Raw genomic sequence first — 11,980 nt, 5'->3', positions numbered from 1 at the left:
TAAGTCACAGAGAAGTGAAGAATCTTGTCTACGTTCATGCAACCAGTAAACATAGAACTGAAATTAAAATCCAGGTAGTCTAGCTTTGAAGACCATTGTCTTTACCAATATACTGTATATGCTCACCTCAGAAAGACTGAAAAATACACAATAGCAAAAGGAATTCCTTCATTATCCTATTAGTAAAATGATTAAATGATTAGACATAGACTATTAAATAACAGTTAACAAATATACTCAGAAAACAGGGATGCGGCATATTTTAACAGAGTGTTCTCATCTATGAAATGAACCAATAGAAAGAATACATTAATAAATAAATTAAGTTAAATCCAAATAGAATTTCAGGTTTGTTATTAGTAATATACCAATGCTATTTTCTTAATTCTGACAGGTATTCTATGGTAAAATGTAAATATTAACAATTGGAAAACTGGCTGAAGGATACACAGGAATGCTCTACTGTCTGTGTGATTTTCTTGTTTATCCAAAATTATTAATTTACCATATATTTCAAACCATTAAAATATAAAGTTGGGACCAGCAGTTGGCATAATGGCTATGTTGCTGGACTCCCATGTAGTCAACCATGGTTCAAGTCCTGGATGCGGTGACTTAAGCTCATGCTGGGTGTGTGTACATGCGTGCCTAAGAACTCGAGAGGAGAATGGAGGAGAGGGGTTGCAGCATGGTCATCCCCCCTGGGGGGTGATTTCTCACTTTCTATCTCTCTGCCTCTCTGTCTTTCTGGTGAACGCACATGCCCTATAGTAAAAAGTTCTCACAAAAATATAGATAAATTAAGTCTATGGGGCTAGTAGGTGGTGGAGTGGTTAAGGGTGCTGGACTCCCACATGGCTAACCATGGTTTGAGTTCCTGATCTGGCAACTTGTTTTCTCCTTTCTCACTTTCCCCCTCTCTCTCACTCTTGTTCTTGCTCTGTCCCTCTCTGGTCAAGGTGAAAAAATAAATATAAATAAGTAAGTAAGTAAATAAAGTTAAAATAATTATTTAAACATATATGTATATGTACATACAAATAATGTCTAGAGGCCAGCAGGTGGTATAGTGGTTACGATGTTAGACTCCCACACATCTGACTGCGGTTTGAGTCCCAGACCCAATGACTTGAAAATCATGCAGGGTTCATGTATGTGCATGCCCAAGATCCTGGGAGGAGAATGGAGGAAAAGGGATTGCAGAGTGGCTATCCCTCCTAGACGGTGATTTCTCACTTTTCCTCTCACTGTCTCTGTATCTCTCTCTCTCGTGAGCACACTAGCCCTAAGGGAAAAATCTCTCAAAAAATTAATAAATAAAGTCTAAGAGGGTAGGAATTTTGGCTTGCTTTGATCATTACTGTTTCTAGGATACTTTGAGCAGTACCTTACTCATAGGAGTTACTCAATAACTATTTATTATTATAGTCTTTATATTTGTATTTTTATTAATTTCTTTTATCGTTGTTATAATTTTACTTATTCCCCTTGTCATTGGATTATTTTATTTATTTAAAAATGTTTAAGTTTGATACCTATTTAGTAACTGATTTTTATACTTTATTTTTTTCTAATACATTTCTTAAGCCTTTATATTACTTTTTAATTTCTTTATTGTCATACATGTAAATTGGAATATTTCTTCTCTCCAAATTTATTTTATTTTTAAATTTCTTATTTACATATCATTACACATGTTTATGGCACATGATGTGTTTTTTCTTTTATTTACTATAATATTGTTTCTATTACATTGAATCACATATATCTTTACAGTGTATTACATTTCTTTTTCCAGAAGGAATACCTTGCATATCAGTCAAGACAAAGATATTACTGTCCACATCATCATCATCAAATTGGTTTTCATCATTTTTTTCCAGATTATTATTATTATTATTATCATTGGTTTTTTTTAATATTCAATCACAACATATCACTTTGCTTGTAAAAAGAATGTACCAAACATGAAATACTTCTCAGACCAGTCCAGTTGAGATTACCATACATGTTATCATCAGTAGGTAAACCAACAGGTAAAGCATCACATAAACCATTTCCATGTCTCACTAATGTCATGCCTCTCTATTTGTTCTCTTGCTATCCTTTTCTATACTCTTCCCTTCTTCCACCCCGTTCCACACTGTCTTCAGCATCCCTTACTATTTTCACTGCTTTTATGCCCTCCAATATTTCTATCTCTACCATAAAGTGCAGATAGTCAGTATATAGTAAGTGGATATATACAATATCTTTCCTTCATATCCTGGCTTGCTTCACTCAGCTATAGATCCTCCATATCCAACCACTTTCTATCAAATGCCAGGGTCTTCTTGATTTTTATGGCTGAGTAGTATTCCATAGAGTATATGTGCCACACTTTTTAAATCCATTCATCTGTTTGTGGACATTCGGGCTGGTTCCATGTCTTAGCAATCATGAATAATGCTGCAATAAACATTGATGTGCAAGCGCTTTTCTGACTGAGCGTTCTCCTGTCCTTTGGATAGATATCCAGAAGTGGGATTGTTGGATCAAATGATAGTTCGATTTGTAGATCTTTGAGGAACCTCCATGTTGTTTTCCACAGTGGCTGGGCCAATTTACATTCCCACCAGCAGTGTAGGAAAGTTCCCTTTTCACCACATCCCTACCAATACTTATCACTTTTTAAATTTTTAATCTTTGCCATTCTGACAGGGGTTAGGTGGTATTTCATTGTAGTTTTAATCTGCATCTCCCTTATGATGAGGGATGTTGAGCATTTCCTCATATGCTTTTTGGCTGTTCATATGTCTTTCTTGTTCAGAGATTTTTTTGTTCAGCTCATTTTCCCATCTTTTAATTGGGTTAATCTTTTCTTTCTTTTTTTTTTTCCCCCGAGTAAGCCACTTTAGTTCCCTGTATATTCTGGTTATCAGTCCCTTGTCCGAGGCATATTTTATAAAAATATTCTCCCATTCTGAGGGTTGTCTGTTCACACTTGTTACTGTGTGTTCTTTGCTTTGCAGAAACTTCTTAGTAATCCCACTTGTCTATTTTAGGGATTATCACCTGTGAGAGGTCCGATGTTAGCCTGATGGCGTGACCTTTGTAAGTAATTTGATGTTTTCCTCTTGCCAATTTTAGTATCTTGTCTTTGTCTGTTGTTTTTGCCAATCTGGCTATGATGTGCCTTAGAGAGGATTGATTCTATTTGGGGTCCTATGTATTTCTTGGGTCTGGATGTTCTTCCGGATTTCATGGAATAAATGATCCATGCTCTTATTATTTTCTTCCTCTTCTAGGATACCAATTATCTGAATGAGGGCACTTGATGGTATCCAGTGTTCCTTGTATATTATCTTGATTTTTCTTGGTTGTTTTCTCAGTCTTCTTGGCACTTTTTTCTAGGTCAGAGATTTTGTCTTCTACATTTGAGATTTGACCTTTTGCATGATCTAATCTACTTTTAATACTTTTGAGGGAGGTTTTAATTTCCTGTATCACATTCTTCATCCCTAACAGTTCCATCAGATTCTTTTTTAAGGTGTCTACTTCTTTCAAATCATGAAAGGACTTCCTCATCTCCTGGAGCTTATTGTCTCTTTTCTCTTGCATCTCAGTTAGTTTGGTAACTACAAATATTCTGAATTGCTTATCTGACATGTCCATGACATCTATTGTGTTGTCTGTGGATGATGTGGGATTGATGTTTTCCCTTGAAGGAGAGACATTTTGTTGGTTGCTCATATTTCTTGTGCCCCTGCGATTGCTCCTAGTCATCTGGTGGTCTATACATTCCTTCCTAACTTATTCAAGGTACCTTTGAGTGTTCCAAGGTGTACAGGGAATTGCTTATCTGACATGTCCATGACATCTATTGTGTTGTCTGTGGATGATGTGGGATTGATGTTTTCCCTTGAAGGAGAGACATTTTGTTGGTTGCTCATATTTCTTGTGCCCCTGCGATTGCTCCTAGTCATCTGGTGGTCTATACATTCCTTCCTAACTTATTCAAGGTACCTTTGAGTGTTCCAAGGTGTACAGGGGTAGAAAATTGGCAATCTCTTTTCTGGTCTGCCTCCCTGTTGCTCAGCAATATCCTGCACTGTTGTCATAGGTCTTGGGTGACCCAGAGTCCTCCCTGTTTCTAAAGAGTGGTGAGCCTCCAACTGAGCTAATAAGCTTCACCTCAGGAACAAAGAAAAGGTTGCAATACGAGCTGTGCGCGATTCAAAACACCAAAGTTCTGAGAGTCCAAAGGCAAGTTGGGAGTGGGGGATGAGCCACGGGTCCTGGCCATTAGGGCCTGTAGCCACAGGCAGCCTAGTTTCCAGCAATGCTTCTAGTTCGAACCAGTCTCAGAATGGGGTGCGTAAGGGCAAAAGTTAGTCTTAAAGTCTCAAGACACAAACCTGAAGTCCAAAGGTGAGTTGAGGCCAGGGGATGAGTCATGGGTCTCGGCTGATAGGGCCTGTAGCCACAGGCATCCTGGTGTCTGGCTATGCCGCAAACTTGAACTGGTTTCTGGATGGGATGGGGAAGGGCACAAGTTCCCGATGTGGTTTTTTAAAGCATGCATGCAGTGTGTGATCACCAAATCAAGGCTATTACCATATACATTGTTTTCAACAAAAATATCTTACTAGATTGTGTCTGTTAAATATTTTTTTCATGAGCCTCTCCCACCCACCCTCCTCACATACAGGCTCTATCTCCACTGGACGTCCTTCCTATAACGTCTTTGAATCTTTCTGTTTCGGTCACAGATTGCAGATGATCTGTATATATTGAGTGGAGATACACAGTGTTTATCTTTTGTAATTTGGCTTATTTCACTTAGCATTAAATCTTCTATATTTGTCCACTTTATATTGAATGACTTTCTCACTGTTCTTTATGGCTGAGTACTATTCCATAGTGCATATGCCCATGTTGAGCACTTAGGTTAACTCCATGTCTTAGAAATTGTGAATAATGTCACAATAAACATGATGCGCAAGTGTCTTTCTCCCTGAGTGTTTTTCGATCCTTTGGGTAAAATACAAAGAAATAAGATATCTGGGTCTTATGGCAGTTCTATTTGTAAATGTTTGAGGGACCTCCATGTTGTTTTCCACAGTTGCTGTACTGGTCCATTAAACTCTTTTCTAATATGTAAGAAGAAACCCCAGAACATCTTCTCATCTGTCAGGGCAGGGATAGGCATGCATTCCTTCAGTGGGCCCAGCCCCACATCATCCTGAACTCCAGAGTCTCCTCCCCAGATAGGTCCTAAAGGAAAGGAAGATCCTTCCTCACTGTAGGTGTGCAGTGCTGAGGACTATAAACCTACAAGGAAATAGTTCTATTACTCTGTATGATTATGAAATTTTTCTAATTTTTATTAAAATTTATTTTAAAATAAAAAGTCCTTAGATTGGGCTTTCAAGAGTTTCCAAATTGTGTATTTTTAAGAATTATTTACTTAATTTTATTCATCATTATTATAATTTTTTCAGTTTGACCAGAAAGAGACAGAAAGAGAGTGAGAGAGAGAGAAAGTGAGAAAGCAACCCTCCAGTTCCAGGACTCAAATGGCAGTTGGCCACATGGGAGTCCTATACCTTAACCAACACACCACCTGCTGGCCTTGACACACTTTTCTTTTATCAGTTATATTTTTGTTACTGATTTCTAACTTGTTCAGAATGTAATAAAATAAGATTTTCTTAGGAAAGTATTTGTATAGTATATCTTTTTCTGAAAAAAATTTTAAAGCTATTCTATTTGTGTTTAGGTTTAGGGTGTGTCTCTGTTAAATAGCATATAGCTGGATATTTTCTTTAAATTCAGTCTGATAATTTATGGTTTTCCAAAAGGTTTAATGGATAGATTTAAATTCATTTCTTATCATCTAATTTTTTTGCACTTTTCTTAGTTTATTTTTTCTTTTCTTTTTTTTTTTTTTCTTCTCTCTCTTTAAAATTTTCTTTTAGATTCTTACCGTACAGTGTGTGTGCTCACCAGAGAAAGAGACAGTGAGAGAAAGCGAGCAATCACTCTCCAGGGGGAATGGCCATGCTGCAGTCCTCTTCCCTCCATTCTCCTCTTGGGATTTTGGGCATGCATGCACACACATCTGACATGATTTTCAAGCCACCAGGTCTGGGGCTTGAACCATGCAGTTGGCCATGTGGGATCCAGCTGCTTTAACCGAGATGCCATTGGCTGGCCCACCTGGCTTCTTTACTATAGTATTTTTTTCCCTTCGTGATGAATAAATGGGAAATGTTTTGAAACTATTTAAATATTGCATCAAACTTTCCATTTATCCAGTTATTATTTTATGCCAACATGGACTCATGGTTTCTTTTTTATTTTCTAATGGTATGTATTTGTCATTTTCGGCACTTATTTAGATATTGTGATTACCCTCGAAGGTCAGTGGAAGCCTCTTTAATTTCACTTTTATGTCCTTTTGACATGTCTCTATCCTCCTTTGAACATTTTCTTGATTTTTGACAAAATAAGACATTCCAGGTTCATTTTGTACTCTCTATCCCAACACTGGAATGATATATTTCTCTATGGAGTTTTCATAAACATGTACTTACATATTTTTAGATTTTTTTTTGTATTTATTTACCTGCATGTTAAAAACTAAGAGTAAGTTATGATCCTTCCAATTCCAAGTCAACACCACAGAGTTAATTCTCTCTTTCCATGTTTGCATGTTTCTTTTCCAAGTATGAGAAACCTGCTTCTCATGAACCTTACTATACACCTACTTATTAATTAGTTTCTTCTCCATAACCAGTTTCCTCCCATAACCACCACCCTTCTTTTTCTCATTACACTCAGGCCACATGACCCTCCCCTGGGCTGACAGTTTGCAGAGGCATCTACATTTCTAAGGCTTGAAATTCTTTTCTTGTCCTTTTCTGGTGGAAGTGCTGTCTTCTCCTTGGTGCTGGTCTGGTATCCCAAGCTGGGCTGCTTCATGGATGGATGCTTTCTCCACCCTGCTCAGGTTCTGATGGCCAATCCTGGGCTACCTTCTACTGGGATGCCTTTCTCACCAGGATTAGCCTGTAGACCCCATTTTGACATTCCTGCACTCCCTGCATGAATGTCCTCCTTATTCCACTGAGGCTCTGACATTTAATATGGGAAGATTATTATCCTATATACATAACACATTTAGTTTGTCTGGGCTCTGATAACCTTTTCTGGGCCTTTACAACTCTCCCCACCTTGCTATTCCCCAATTAAGGGCTTTAGAATCAAAATGTACAGAAAGCGGAAGATCTAGTTCTGAAGTTTTAACATGTATACTTAACCTATCAACATCTAATGTTAATATCTTTATCTTCCTCATAAACAGTATAGAAGCTTTACAATACCTTAAGTCTGGCAACCTTCTCTTTTTGTTGTATGCTTCGGTCCAGATTTTAATTCTTGCATTTTCACACCAGCTTTCTTTTGAGTAGCATTTGTCTGGTGGACTCTCTTCATACACTAATTCCTATAATTTCACAGGGCATTGGGGTTCAGACATACGTCCTTACAATAATTATTTTGCAATTTGAAGAAGCTTCTATGAAATTTTAAGCTTTTAAAATTTCATTTTAAGGTATAAATTCTAGAAATCACATTATCCATGAGATGTTATACTAAAAATAATCTAAAAACTGAAAAATACTATACAAAAGGGACATAGTAAACATTATGATTCTCAAGGCATGAGTAGTTTGCTTTGTCTGTTATATAATCCAACTGCTGCAGGACAGAACAACCAAGTAAACAGATGTACAAAGTACTGGATGCACTAGAAAAAGCCCTGATGATGACTTAAGGGAGGTTTATTTATCTTATTTTTAGTTATTGATTTATTTTATACCAGAGAGCAAGCATGAGGGAGATAGAACAAAAGTCCTCAATGGGGCTTGGTCATGACACAGTCCTTGTTCTTCCAATTTTCCATCCCATCATAATTCTGGGGATTAGTGCATGTGCCCAGCATGTTTTTGAGGTTAATGGGGTTAAGACTCAAATCCTGGTTGGCCATGTGAGATCCAGCTTCCTTTGCATAGTACCTAAGCACTCTACTATAGAGTGGGCCCCAGGGGAGGTTTTTGGTCACTTTTGTACAGGTTTTGGTTCACTACTTCATATCATTCACATTCACAGTGCTTGTGCTGGGAGGAGCCCAGACTCATGGGTCAGTCAGCTGGATTTTATTCTAGCCTTTGCCACTTTCTATATGCATGGCCCTGGGAAGTTATTTAGTCGTTTTGTACATCAATTTTATCATCCCAAAAGTGAGAAAATTGACTTTATAGAGGCAGAGTGAGGTTTAAATGAGACAGTCAATTTAAAGGGTCAATAGTACCTTCAGTGTAGTAAGTGATTGAAGCATTAGATATTATTATTAATGTTGTTATTAACTGAGAGTATAATGGGAGAGGAAGTTAGAAAAGTCTTTAGGGCCTAGAGACACAAGAATTTGAATTTTATTCTATATGTACTGGTTAATCTTTAAAGAGATTTAAGTGGAGAGAAAATATAGTCCTATTTGTTGATCAGAAAGGACTCTAATCACTATGTATAGTATGAACCAGAGGTAATAAGACTCTGGTTTAATATAGTTTGTTCCTTCGCTCACTCAGACATTTAACAATGAGTTGATTGAGTGTCAACCATCCACCAATCATGGCTATTGAACAATCATCCAGGCAAGAGATGATGAGGTCCTGAATGAAAACAAAGGATATGAGGACAGAGAGGGTGGTGCACTTGAGAGACTAGAAGAAGATATGCCAAAACCTGATGCCTGATACATGCACAGAGGTGGTTGTTTAGACTGATTTCTAAGTTTATGGCTTGAGCACTTGGGTAGGAGACATAGTGAGTTCCTTTAGCACTGTCAGCCTAACAATGGAAATATTAAAACCATGAAAAGTGATGAGATTGCCCAGAGAACATGGGACAATATCAGGAGAAATTTATGATTTTTATGACTGAATGTACTTCAGGAGTCTAATGGACAGAAACCAGGGCTACCATCAAACATTCTACAGGGCCCAGGACAGCTCCCAATGATAACATATTATCTGACCCAAAAATGTCACTAGTGACATGGTTGAGGAACCCTGTGTGCACATGGGAAGGAGAGTGAGGGGCTGGTAAGTAGAGCAAGTGCTAGCACTGAAGAGGGAATGAGTAAAATGGGGGGCACTGGTGGGTCTTTATCAAGATGAAAAGAAGGGAAATATGAAGAAGAAATCATTGATGAGAAACTGATAGGGAATTATTCTGGAGGAGCTGACTGAAGGAATTAGGAGCATAATGATCTAGATTAGATTTAACCAGAGGATAGATATCTCTCTACTGAACACGAAGGAAAAAAGTCAAAATTTAAGTATGGATATAGATGTGCTGTTCATTGTGAGGGATGAGAAGGTAAACTATTCAAGCTTTCACTATTTGATTTTTGATTATTGTTGTGACATATACTATGAATCTGATCCATGGATGTTAGATGGAACCATAATATGCAATACATAGAGTTTTAAAGGAAATTAATTATATTGATATTGATATATGGTTAGCAAAATACTAAAAACAAAACCAAATTAGTGATGATGATAGAAATAACCAAAATCTGTAAAAATAATTATTAACATAGTTTATTCTAAGCAAGATTTTTGAGAAATGGGAGAAGCACAGAAATGCTTCCCAAGGATGCTCAGATGCAGTACTTCCTTTATTCTGCAGGAGACATAAAGTTGTGAATCAGAGAGTACCTTCATTGCCCTGGCCAAAAAACATGGGACATGTGGAAGTGTGGGTTTATAAGTTATAGGTAGATTTGGAAATTCTTAGGTTAGTAATTAGCTAAACATGCTAATCTTTGTCTAAAAGAAATGTAAAGTCAGTGGAAAAGAATGTGTGAATTTAATCTGAGTTAGGTAATAAGGCCTTGCTATTTATCTGGTGATACTATGCCAGGGTTGGTATATAAGGAACTGCCCTTGTTCACTAGACCAAAGCAGTCTGTTATAGCAAGATTAATGTTTGCAGACATGATTCTCTCAGGCTCCTCAGAAAGTATCTTAGTTTAGGAAGAGTAACAAAAAACCTGTCCTTAGTGATGTAGTAATATACATGCTTCTTTACTAACACATTAAATGACCAGATCTAGTAATGTGTTTAATAACCACCATAAGTGTGAAATAATGAGTGTGAATGATATATTGAGATACCAGCAACAATGTAATATAAATACAAAACATTTATTTTACCTGCATTCCCAAGGAAAGAAATGCTCAGATTCTGCTAAAGATTAGTGGAATTAAAACAAAACAAAACAAAACAAACAAAAACAAACAAATAAACAAACAATGTTTTTCATCATCCAGGTTTATGGACTCCCTGAAATCTTAACCATGAAGTCTTAACCCAGTGGTTAAGAAAATCTACTCCGATACCTCTATTAGTCCCACTTCTTCTGTGTTGTTTTTCCTTGTTCCTTGATTTGTATTATTTTCCATCCTTTCCTGTTCTGACTTTATCCCTTGCTTTGTAACGTTTTTTACCTGGCATTTGAGGTTAACCATCAGGTATAGGATTTAGAGTTTACTAGAACCTTAGATGTCTTGGCCAATATAGGTTCTTTTTTTTTTATTTTTTATTTTATTATCATCATAATCTTCTTTCTATTACACTAGATTACATATAACTTTACATTGACTTCCATTGCTTTTTCAAAAGGGAATGCCATGCATGTCAGTCAATACAGAGATATCAATCTCCCCGCTTTATCATTCAATATCTTTTCCATGCTTTTCCCAATAATTATTATTATAATTTTTTTAAACAGTCAATCACTATTTCTCATTTTGCTTATTAAAGAGACTTCACCCATCATGAAATATTTCCCAGACCGGTTCAGTTGAGAATACTATACATGTCATCATCAACAGGTAATAAACCATATCTATTTCTCATTAACATCCTGCCTCTCTATTGTTCACTGCTGTCTTTATCCTCTTCTCTCTTTTTTTTTTTTTTTTATACTTTGTTTTTTATTATAATTTTTTTTTCTTTTCTCATCACAACACACATATGAATTTTCCATCCAAAATACACTGTGCATTGGCTCAATCAAGCACATTAACATATATGTTCTCAGCAAATGATTTCCCAATTTTTGTGTCCTGCATACCTTGCCTTTTGTTTTGCCATCCTAGGTTCCCCATCCCCACCCTCTGCCATGCCCCATCTTCCTCCTCCATTGTCCCTGACATTCATGATTGCCCTCAATGGCTTCCGCCCCCCCCCATTCAATTGTTCTACCAATGAACTCAATTAGTCTAAGTATATCCACTAGCTAGCACAGCTGACATATCCTTACACATGTATCCAAATCTGATCCTAGGCATAAACCCCAGGGAGTAGAATGAACATACTATAAAGTAGACCCCAGTTGTGTCCATACAACTCTCTTCAGTCATCAAATGTGCATTTTTTTTTCCTCCTGCTTATTACTTTTTTTATATTAAATTATATTGCCTAACACTCATTCCCTGAGTATCATCACAACACACCAAGTGTAGTTTCCCATCTAGGATAAACTACATAGTGTCTTAATCAAGCATGTCGTCACCAATACTGTTCCATTTCTACTTTCATACATATAAATATGTTTTTTATCCTATGTTTGACCCTCAGCCCTTTCCCCCTCTCCCAATTACTCTATCTCTGCTATAGACAGCTATCCTCCAGAGGGGTCATTGAAAATGCGATACCTGCGAGTAGAGGGAGAGGGGCCAGGAGTCCAAAGTTTTTAACAATAGGGAAAATAGATTCCATTCAAGGTTGGATCAAGTGTGGGTCTCGTGCAGTTCCGCAACTGTAGGTGAGTCTCCATGGAATACAGTTTCAGGAAAGCGGTTCTGGCAAGCAGAGTTGACCATCAGTTGATGCGGCACAGCAGCCATCTTGTGGTTAGCAG

The sequence above is a fragment of the Tupaia chinensis genome, unplaced genomic scaffold (assembly GCF_000334495.1).
Source record: "Tupaia chinensis unplaced genomic scaffold, TupChi_1.0 Scaffold000318_1, whole genome shotgun sequence".
Lineage (NCBI taxonomy): Eukaryota > Metazoa > Chordata > Mammalia > Scandentia > Tupaiidae > Tupaia > Tupaia belangeri.
The sequence above is the reverse complement of the archived record's forward strand: the minus strand, read 5'-3'. Positions refer to the sequence as shown.